Genomic DNA, 11,839 nt, shown 5'->3' with positions numbered 1-11,839 from the left:
GTATTTCTTCAGGTCAAACACATCCAGCTCCTTTTCTGAAGTCAGCAACACAAAGACCAGAGCTGACCACTGTGCAGGTGACAGTTTGGCTTCTGAGAGACTTCCTGAGCTCAGGTAGCTTTGGATCTCCTCCACTAGAGAATGGTCATTCAGTTCGTTCAGACAGTGGAACAGATTGATGCACCTCTCTGGAGATGGATTCTTCCTGATCTTCTTCTTGATGTACTTGACTGTTTCTTCATGGCTCTGTGAGCTGCTTCTTGTCTTTGTCAGTAGACCTCGTAAGTGCTTCTGATTGGACTCCAGTGAGAGGCCCAGAAGGAAGCGGAGGAACAGGTCCAGGTTTCCTGTCTCACTTTGTAAGGCTTTATCCACAGCACTCTTGTAGACAGTAACTTCAGTAACTTGCGGTTCGGCCATTAGATTCTCATTGTTGTTGATGAATGAGAGGAACACATATACAGCAGCCAGAAACTCCTGAATGCTCAGATGCACGAAGCAGTACACCTTGTCCTGGTAGAGCACACATGCCTCTTTAAAGAGCTGTGTGCACAATCCTGAGTACACTGAGGCTTCATTGACATCAATGCCAGCCTCTTTCAGGTCTTCTTCATAGAAAATCAGATTGCCCTTCATAAGCTGTTGAAAAGCCAGTTTTCCCAGTGACAGAATGCTCTCTTTATTCCAGTGTGGACCTGTCTCTTCTTTCCCAAGATACTTTTCATTCTTCTGTTCGGTATGAAACACGACAAGGTGTGAGTACATCTCAGTCAGAGTCTTGGGCATCTCTTCTCTCTTGTCTGTACTCAACGTGTGTTCAAGGACTGTTGCAGAAATCCAACAGAAGACTGGAATGTGGCACATGATGTGGAGGCTCCTTGATGTCTTTATGTGTGAGATGATTCTGCTTGCCAGGTCCTCATCACCGAATCTCTTCCTGAAGTACTCCTCCTTCTGTGGGTCATTGAACCCTCGTACCTCTGTCACCTGGTCAACACACCCTGAAGGGATCTGATTGGCTGCTGCAGGTCGGGTAGTTATCCAGAGGAGAGCAGAGGGAAGCAGATTTCCATTGATGAGGTTTGTCAGCAGAACATCCACTGAGGTTGACTCTGTGACGTCCCAACAGATCTTGTTCTTCTGGAAGTCTAAGGGCAGTCGGCACTCATCCAGACCATCAAAGATGAACAGAACTTTGTACTTGTCGTAGTTGGAGATTCTTGATTCTTTGGTTTCCATTGAGAAGTGATTGAAGTTCAATGAAAGTGTGTTTTTCCCCTGTTCATCAAATTCAGCTCCCGAAAAGGGAATGAAAATACAAATTGGACATCCTGATTTGCTTTTCCTTCAGCCCAGTCCAGAATGAACTTCTGCACAGAGACTGTTTTTCCAATGCCAGCGACTCCCTTTGTCAGCACAGTTCTGATAAGTTTGTCTTGTCCAGTTAAGGGTTTGAAGATGTCGTTACATTTGACTGCAGTCTCTGGTCTTGCTTGTTTCCTGGTTGTTGTCTCAATCTGTCTCAGCTCATGTTCATCATTGACCTCTCCTGTTCCACCCTCTGTGATGTAGAGCTCTGTGTAGATCTTATTGAGAAGTGTTGGGTTTCCTTGTTTAGCGATCCCCTCAAATACACATTGAAACTTCTTCTTTAGATTAGATTTGAGTTCACGTTGGCAAATCACAGCAAGCTCATCTGAATGAAGAAATAACACAGAGGATATTAATATTATGTCTGATTTAAAGCCTACAGTATTCTAGGACTGTTATGACATTTTAAATTATAATAATTTTTTTCGCTTAACTGACTGTATAAATGTTTTCATAATGCATTACAGACTGGTGTGAGTGTGTATTCTCTCTCTCTCTCCTCTCTCTCTCTCTCTCTCTCTATCCCTGCTGCTACTTGATGAGGTCACTAGGTGTTGTGTTAAGGCTGCTACAATATCATTGAGTTACACAGCTACTTTAGCTGTACTTTAGCTACAGCTTTTAAATGTTTGTTATAAAACAGCATTCAACATGAGGCAGACAGCTCTTACTTTTCTCCAGTGTGTCAGCAAGCTCCTTCTGGTTCATTTTCCTCAGGACGTGCAGTGTGATCTTCAGAGCCCCTCTCTGGCACTGCTCTCCTGCTTCTCATCTTCAGCATCCACCACTTCCTTATCCTGCTTCTGACTCTCAAAGCCTTCTGGGAGTTCTGGACTAAGAATCCTCTTGAACATCTTCAGCTCGTTCTTCACAAATGTCATAATATTCTCTTCAAGCAACTGAAATAAATCAAGTAAATAAGTTAAGCAAGAGACTAAATGCTTTCTCATTAACACATGAATGAATGATTGACAGATCAACTTTACTTGAGGTAAACAAAACAAATGTACATAACAGGACCACATACACTGAATATGGAGGCCAGGTCTGTTTGATGACTCTGGGAAGACTGACCACTGAGAATCTCTGACTCTGATCTCTCCTGTTGGTTTCTGTGGACAAAACATCAGATTACATCTCATCCAGGGAGTACACACACACACACACACACACACACACACACACACACACTGACCATGACCCATGAGTTCTTCTTACCTTTGTTCAGTAGAAAAGTCTCCCTCTCTAAAGTTTAGAGGAGGTTCCATAGACTGGTCACTCTTCATGGACACACAGCTGGGTACAGGGGAGGCTGGTCTCTCCTGCTTGATTGGGCTTCAACACAACAGAGACAAACATTACATCTCTCATCTACTCTGAACTCAGATGGGGAAACAAGAGTTTCATTCCAAAACTCTATATATCCATTTTCAGAAATGTTGGTAAATTAGCTTCTATTGTTTAAAGAAATTATGAAAGAGATTGGTGTGTTTTTTCACTAGCTAATCATGGCATGGGGTTGTTCAATGACAGACATGTGTTTGATTAAAATCTATCACTTAATGGCTTCATTTCAGAGAGACAAATGTTTTTTTTGCAAAATGCTATATATCTGCCTCACTCTCAGAGAAATAAGTAGTACTGCTAGATTTGTAGAACACCAAGTGCGTCGTTAGATGCTTTTTTGCCCTCCGTGTGACTTTATACACAGAAGATCTCCGCTAAACATAGAATCACATGGTTTATCCGTCTCTTTTTGACCACCGATAAATTCAGAAGAAAGTTGACTTGAATTGATTCAAACAAGTGATGTATAAAATGATGCTTCAAATGAAAACCGAGATGACTGTATTAAAATATAAACAGTAGGCTATAGTCCTATTTCAATCATATTGAAATATATTAAATGTTCAATATATTGAGTTCTATTTTGCTACTTGTAGGCTACTGTCTGTAATTTGTCTCAATATATTTCATGATGTGTAGCCTAACATGTGCCCAATGATGTGCCAAATCTGTGATTTAGTGCATTTTTATTGTGTAAGCATTAGAATAAACTACCTCAATATTTGCAGCCGTAGGTAGTAATATCTTTCTAGAAGCTGATCCGTGGTCAGTATTGTGAAATAATTATAATGTTAAGGAAAGATTTGAATGGAGAAAGCTGATCCAAGAGCAGCGCTCCCTTCTTCGATCCTATCAGTATCGATACATGCTCCACCGGACGTGACTGATCCAGTTTCTACTGGTCTGCCTGCGGATATGGAACTCTGACCTGTTCAACGGACGTGCGACCTTGTCCCGAACCTGCTGTTTCGACCTCTCTCTCTCTCTCTCTCTCTCTCTCTCTCTCTCTCTCTCGACCTCTCTCTCTTCTCTCGACCTCTCTCTCTCTCTCTCTCTCTCTCTCTCTCTCTCTCCTCTCTCTCTCTATCACACCTGCTGTCTCGACCTCTGAATGCTTCGGCTATGATAAGCCAACTGACATTTACTCCTGAGGTGCTGACGTGTTGCACCCTCTATAACCACAGTGATTATTATTTGACCCTTCTAGTCATCTATGAACATTTTAAAATCTTGAAAAACGATCTGGCCTTAATGGCCATATCCTCTTATAATCTCCACCCGGCACAGCCAGAAGAGGGACTGGCCACCCCTCAGAGCCTGGTTCCTCTTTAGGTTTCTTCCTAGGTTCCTGCCTTTCTAGGGAGTTTTTCCTAGCCACCGTGCTTCTACATCTGCATTGCTTGCTCTGTGGGGTTTTAGACTGGGTTTCTATATAAGCACTTCATGACAACTGCTGATGTAAAAAATGTCTTCTGGGAATACATATGAAGCAGACCAGGACAGGGTTTGGGGTTTGAGAAGTCAATGAGAGGTAAAAATGACTTCCTTAGTTATTCATTTTGAAAATGTTCTGTCTTAAGTAGTTTAACAAACTGACACATTTTCATGTTGGTCATAAACAACTTTATATCGAAGGAGTGCCTTTGATTTGACATCCAACACGTGCGGTTCGGCACAAGACGACCATTAGACACAATTACGTATTTCTGCGCATGAGCTTCAAATCAAATCAAATTGAATTTCTCACATGTGCCGAATACAACAGTCGTACACTTTACCGTGAAATGCTTACTAACGAGCCCTTTCCCAACAATGCAGAGTTAAAAAGTCACAACATTTCACTAAATAAAGAAATTGAAAAAGTAACATAATAAAATAACAATAATGAGCCTATAAGGAGTACCAGTACTGAGTCAATGTGCAGGGGTAACAGGTAGTTGCGGTAATAACTAGACTATATACAAGGAGTACCAGTACTGAGTCAATGTGCAGGGGTACCAGGTAGTTGAGGTAATAACTAGACTATATACAAGGAGTACTAGTACTGAGTCAATGTGCAGGGGTACCAGGTAGTTGACGTAATAACTAGACTATATACAAGGAGTACCAGTACTGAGTCAATGTGCAGGGGTACCAAGTAGTTGACGTAATAACTAGACTATATACAAGGAGTACCAGTACTGAGTCAATGTGCAGGGGGTACCAGGTTGTTGAGGTAATAACTAGACTATATATAAGGAGTACCAGTACTGAGTCAATGTGCAGGGGTACCAGGTAGTTGAGGTAATATGTACATGTAGGTAGGGGTAAAAGTGACTAGGCAATCAGGATAGAGATTACATCTCCTCATCCAGGGAGTGCACACACACACACACACACACACACACACACACACACACACACACACACACACACACACTGACAGACACACACACACACACAGGGAGGGAATGTAGTGTTTGTTTAATTTTGTTTCAGGACTATGAAAATGGAAAAAAGGATTAGCCTATGGATTATGAAAACAACAAAAATAAATGGGAAAATGGGAGAGGAGAAATGACTAGAGACAGTGTTGTTTAACTCACTGACCATGACCCATGAGTTCTTCTTACCTTTGTTCAGTAGAAAAGTCTCCCTCTCTGAAGGTTCATAGGTAGACCATAGACTGGTCACTCTTCATGGACACACAGCTGGGTACAGGGGAGGCTGGTCTCTCCTGCTTGATTGGACTTCAACACAACAGAGACAAACATTACGTCTCTCATCTACTCTGAGCTCAGATGGGGAAACAAGAGTTTCATTCCAAAACGCTATATATCCATTTTCAGAAATGTTGGTCAATTAGCTTTTATTGTTTAAAGAAATGATTAAACCACTACAAGGCTTTATAAAGGTGTCTAAAGTGGGTAATTTCCACTTTAAATGTCAGACTTGATTTTCCCTGATGAAAAATGTATGAACCCCTACAGGAAAATATCCCTTAATTATAATCCACCTAAAAATACACATTTGCTATTGCTGCAGGATTATTTTCCTGCTGTGAGAAACAGGGTCAAATTAAGATATGGCATCTGTAAATGCATTCATCTTAAGGTAGCTAGGTGAGACAACCACGTATCACAGTCAAATATACAGGATACGAACATTACATTCCAGCTAAACAATGGTTTTAAATCACATCTCAAATCTACAATAGTTACATTGAAGGTATCTATTAGTAACTATTTTCTGATGAAAAATCACAAATGTGATTTTCTTTTCTCCTATATAGCACTTTCGAATATAAATTCTTAAACAATATTTTCAGCTCACCTCTTAGCTTTTGGTGTCATGTTCCCAGAGAGACTCATTTTAGAGGCAGGGCCCCCCTCCTCTCTCTCCCCAGAGAGACTCCTTTTAGAGGCAGGGCCCCCTCCCGGCTCCTCTCTCTCCCCAGAGAGACTCATTTTAGAGGCAGGGATCCCCTCCTCTCTCTCCCCAGAGAGACTCATTTTAGACCACTGACCCCTAAACAGAGATGCAGCATGTTGGTTGTGGTGAACACAGTGACAACTAATTCTTGAATGTCCATTGTTCTATTTTATTAATTATCTCTTAGAAATAAAATATTTACTAACAGACACATCCAAACAGTCAGGTGATTTAATGCAATTACTTTTTTCTAGCCCAATGACTACTCAAAACCCACCACAAGGCCTGAAAACTAGGCCAAAACATATCCCCAGATAGGCCTACATCTTATTTCAGACAGCCTCCAGTAGCCTGGGCAACATGTAGGCAAGATGTAAGCTGAATGATTTAGCAGCTTGCTTAGTTCAAATTGACAGATTCATTTATTTAACATGAATAGCAAGACGATTTGAGGTAGGAAGTGCTTCTGTTGCCCAGTAGCCTGCTGGAATAGGCTACTGAGGATGGGGTCATAATTTCAATCTCTGATTGAAATATTAATAACATGGATATTAACTGAATAGGTCCATGCTTGTCAACAACAGCCAGGTTATTTCTTTACCTGTAGCCTAATCTGGCTGACTGTTACCTTCAATCTAATGCATTCTAACATCTGATCAGCAATTGAGATAGAACTGTGACCATGGTGACAATTGATAACTTCCAATTGAATTAACTAAACACGGCCATTAATAATTGCATAATAACACAAGGCTACAACAACAATAAACTGAAGTTATAGGCTTAGATTATTATTCAGAAATACTTAGAAATACTCACTTTATTTTTTAGTTCTCTCCATATCTTGTTTTCTGCTCTGTCGTCTCAAAATGGATCCTGTTCAAAAGAACACATTTACTTTCTGTTTCAGCTCAGCGTTCTCCCCACCCTGATAATAAAGTGTTTTATTGGTATCTTCCACTAGATGGCAGTAAACACCTGCTGTAACTAGACTTTCCAACAGTAAGTGTTATGTTTCTTGGTCCTGGTGACTCCTGGGCTTATAAAGGCAGTGTCCCAGAGGAGGAGTGCTGACCCAGGATCAGGTCCCCCTGTCCATCTAATCTTATTCATTATGATTGTTTTGTCTCATGTCTCTTTATATTCATATACCCTGGGGACCATGTAGCTGGATTGAAATCACCTTGTTATATAACCTTCTTGTTGCTCAGTGGTACTTCAATTGGCCGGACCATGCCCAATTCTTTCACACAGTAATGCTCCAGCATCCACTCAGAGCTTATGCATCTAATGCATTCCTCAAATACTGCAGAGTTGTTAAGCAAGTCCCTGAGATCGTCATGTTCAACCACGTTTATTTGCTTATTTGTAAGATGAAACCTGAGGGGATCACTGTAGTGTGTCATAAATGCATCAGAAATGGTTCTGAGGTCCTCAACAATGCTATTCTGTACCGTAACTGGGATGCAGTGTTCTTCACTGATGTTCTAAATAAAAATACATATTGTTTTTGAGACCTTCAATTAGCTGCTCAGTGTTGATCTCTGTGGCTTGAACATATTCAGCCTCTGGCAGACCTTCTACATCGCTCATGTCATCTTCAATGGGATCAGTCCTAATCTCAAATTCATCATGAGGGCAATTCTCATCTAAGTTGGCGCTTAAAAGCTCTGTGGTTTTGGTAGATGTGAGACCGATAGACGCTGAAACATCTATTTGTTTTCCCACACCCATTAAGTCCACAGGTAATTAGAAAATGTGGTTCATGCTGGTGATAGAGGCCAATGTGTGAGTAGTTTGGACACAGAGAAAGAATGCTCGTTGCAAAGTGGACAATTGAAGAGAGTTGGCATTCTTCAGAAAGATTGTGAACCTTGGAATGATGGGATGGAATCATGGAGATCATTGGTACTCAGCCACTTGCAGACATCATCAAGGGACCAGTCTTCCACAGCCACACTCAAATAAAAGGTTGACACATAGCGCAAAAGTGAAATGTATTAGTGTTGAGGCTAAAACAAAACCTATCCCACTCTTTCCAGACAACCACCTTTCCTCCTAATTTGTATTTATGGTTGTTCCATAAAGAAGCAGAGCTTGTCAGGAAAGGTGAAGATGTCTGTCTCTTATAATATGGGATTCTGCAGTCCCACATTTAAGTGTTGACTCAGATAATATGATGCTCCAAATGGGGCATTAAGTTATTCTTCCATGTCAACCCAAATTGGCCTATTAGAGTTCTCAATAAAGAGAGCCTATCTGGGCAGTTATAAAGGCTTCTTGCTATAATTACATGTTAGGGAGCTTTAATCCTCCCTTCTAAGTCTTTACCTGTAATCTAGCTTTGTTCATCCTCGCCCTTTTAATAGTCCAAATGAATCATTTTGTCTATGGTGTTAAAGGTGTAGGCAGGTATGGACAGTGGAAACATGCTGATGATGTAATTCAGTTTAGGAGCTTTAACCATCTTTATAACATGTGGCCTACCCCACAATGAGATGTGTAGCTTGTCCCAGTTCTTCAACTGGAGTTGAATTTTGTTCAAACACTGTATTGATTGATTGATTGATTGACTGCAAATACATTCATTCACCATTCAGTTAGTGCTGGAAAAGATGAAGGAATTACACAGAACACACTATAATCAAACTGTATTGATTGATTGATTCACTATTCAGTTAGTATTGGATTGACAAAGGAGTAACACAGAACACACTATAATCACACTGTAAATACATCCAAATACTTTATAGAGGCTAACCTGTTAGTAGATCCATAGCGAGCTTTAAACATTGTCTTGCTTTGGTCTGAAATACAGAGGACAGAACAATCCGCCCCAATACACCAACCTGAAAGACATCAATTAGACACAAACACAACATAAACAACATGAGTATTCAATATCAAATGCATCTAACTAATCTGATCTGTTTTATGTATTCTTCTTTTTGTCAAGTCGAACATAATCTACATTGGGTCATCTGTGTGTGTGTGTGTGTGTGTGTCTGTTTTACCTGTTCGTGGTGGTTGATACATTTCTCTATCAGAGCTCACAGCTCCCAAACTCTCCACCACTTAACTGGACAGGGGCAGGATAAGCCAGGTACTAACGGGAGAAGGATGGAAGGAGATGGTGAGAAAGTATATCATGGGTTTAAATGACTACAATTTCTCAATATTGAGTCTAGCTAGCTAAAGTTAGCTAACGTTACAGTAACTTTAACTAGCTAGCTACTGTAGCTAACGTTAGCTAAAACGTACCAACATTTATACAACAATTACCAGCTAACATTACAGGCTATGTAGCTTGGCTAGCTGATGAAAAACCAAGAGTACATTACATGATGTATTGTTTTTAAGTTTTTGATAGTAGTTTGATGAATTATTATCTTAGCTAGCGAATAGCTAAGGTATCACTCACCTTTCACGTCAATCCGTTGCAAGTCATCTCTTATTGGTCGCGTCTCTCCAACCATCCGCGCGCTTCCCGCTTCCAGTTGTCTTTTGACCAACGGTCTCAATTTGAATTCTGCGCTCGAGCGCCCTTTACTCACGAGGGCGCTGCTGGTTCCAAACCGAACCCCTCTTTGGAAAAGGCTTCTTCAAAGAACCCCTGAAGTCTTCAACGGTTCAACAACGAGCTGATGGCAGAGTATAGGCTTGGAAATTAATCTTAAGGTATATTTTTTACCTTATATTATCCTAAAGGATCCTACAGGAAGCTTTTCTTTTAAGAGTGTAGTTCACTTTTACTCATTTATCTGCAAAACCATGCCTTCCGAGTTGTAAAGGGGTGACCAGCCACATAATTAGTTTTAAAAGTCTACCATGACAACAACTATCCTATTGACTATATCCAGTAATAGTTTCTTATTGTTCTAGTTAAGATCTCACAACACAGTTACGCTACTACAATTAAGGCATAAGACATAAGTATATATCATTTGAAAATGCAGACAAAATTGGCTTGAACTTGTCGTGTAATAACAATTTTGAAAAACACTAAAAAGGCTATGTATTCTCCCAAGGTCAATACTTCAAAAAATAATGAATCATAAAATGTTTGTCCTCTGTAGTTGCGTGTCTTTCTTTTTTTGCTGAAATCCATACTTTTTCATTAAACGTTAATGAAATTCAACCACCGACTTTTTGCTCCTTTTTTTGCAACTGTATCAATTGAATATACAATGACTTAGTGTTAGACCAAGGTCTCCAAATACTCGTTGTCCAATCAAATCACACAATCTACAGATGGGCTGTCAACCAATCAACATTTCGCAGATCATTTGTTTAATTATTCACTTAATTACTTATATTCTTTTCAGTAAACTCTTATTCTATAACATTTATTGTTTTAACATTCACATTGCTAGTTTTACACATTATATTTATATATATATATATATATATATATATATATATATATACACACTACCGTCATTTATATAAATAGAATATATAATGATCAATATATAACCATATAATATATATATAGCATTTACTATATAGACACACACACACACACACACACACACACACACACACACACACACACACACACACACACACACACGCTAAGGTGAAGAAGGTGAGATTGGCTGTTACACCAGCTAAGGAGGAGAAGGTGAGATTGGCTGTTACACCAGCTAAGGTGAAGAAGGTGAGATTGTCTGGAAGACCAACAAAGTCCCCTGTCCCCGAGGTGAAGAGGACACCTCCAGTCTATGGGTCTGGTCCCCTTGCCAGGGCCAGATATTACCTGGATTGCCATCAATACCTCCATGCTTTGTTTATGAGGTCACACGTGAAGAAGTACAAAGAGGACGTCATCAAGAGGTAAGGTAGTAGAAGTATGTGATAAGAGTGATTGTTTTTTAGACTTGAGATTATAATTCAGTTGATATGCCATACCATACATCTACAATGTAGGATCATAGGTTTGTGTGATTTCTATGTACTTTCAGAGAATGGAGTTAGTGCAGGAAAAAGATGGTCCCTTGTCCCAACCGGTGGAGACAGAGGTCTTTCAGACCTTTTCCTGGAGTGAGACTCTGGCGTGGGCAGAGGAGAAGGCACCTTTGATGACCACCTGTTAGAGGGCAACCCTTCCCCAGGCCAGAAACCTCAAAGTAGACCTCATCAAAGGTAGAGAAATCACCACAATGTGAGGATTAACCCAATATCATGTTCACACTAGATGTCCAATATCAATCATTTCACAATTGACATGTTGTATATAGTTGTACCGTTTCTACAAGTAAATTAGTAAAGTAAGTACGCCTCTGACATGTAAGCCTTGTCCGAGACAAAAGACTAAACTAAGAGAAGAAACCTTCTAATGTCTCCTCTTTTCAGAGACGACTTTCAACGTAAGAAGCAGGACCTCCTTGACAGAGGGACATGGATGGTGCTGTCAATGGCCTTGTTCACCAGCAAGTTTGTACCAACATGCCTGGAGATGGAGCTGTGGAGGGGAGGATGCTGTGAGAAGATGTTCTTCACTCTGAACTCCATGGCCATCTGCCTATGTTCTGATGCCACTAGAGGACATGTTAACAGGTTGAGGGTCGGCAATGATACCCAGATCATGAAGTGGAAGAAACAGGCTGAGGTAAGTGTGAGTCTTAAACATATGTAAACACAATCTGATTCAGCCTATTTCATAATTCTGTTATTTCAAGGTGATTACACAGGCTACCTTATTTATGAG

General features: G+C 40.3%; 2 long non-coding RNA genes across 2 annotated transcripts; both read right to left on the bottom strand.

Moving 5' to 3' along the window:
• Positions 1-2,450: 2,450 nt before the first annotated feature.
• On the bottom strand, positions 2,451-5,348 carry LOC123485346. Its single transcript, XR_006658970.1, has 3 exons — positions 5,331-5,348; positions 2,590-2,706; positions 2,451-2,483 (listed from the first exon to the last, which is right to left on the bottom strand). It is a non-coding gene; the product is annotated as an uncharacterized LOC123485346 (long non-coding RNA).
• Positions 5,349-6,185: 837 nt separating this feature from the next.
• LOC123485347 lies at positions 6,186-9,718 on the bottom strand. Its single transcript, XR_006658971.1, has 5 exons — positions 9,551-9,718; positions 9,144-9,235; positions 8,891-8,978; positions 6,949-7,005; positions 6,186-6,225 (listed from the first exon to the last, which is right to left on the bottom strand). It is a non-coding gene; the product is annotated as an uncharacterized LOC123485347 (long non-coding RNA).
• Between the last annotated feature and the right edge of the window lie 2,121 nt (positions 9,719-11,839).

The sequence above is a fragment of the Coregonus clupeaformis genome, unplaced genomic scaffold (genome assembly GCF_020615455.1).
Source record: "Coregonus clupeaformis isolate EN_2021a unplaced genomic scaffold, ASM2061545v1 scaf0653, whole genome shotgun sequence".
NCBI classification, from domain to species: Eukaryota; Metazoa; Chordata; class Actinopteri; order Salmoniformes; family Salmonidae; genus Coregonus; species Coregonus clupeaformis.
The sequence above is the reverse complement of the archived record's forward strand: the minus strand, read 5'-3'. Positions and strand labels throughout refer to the sequence as shown.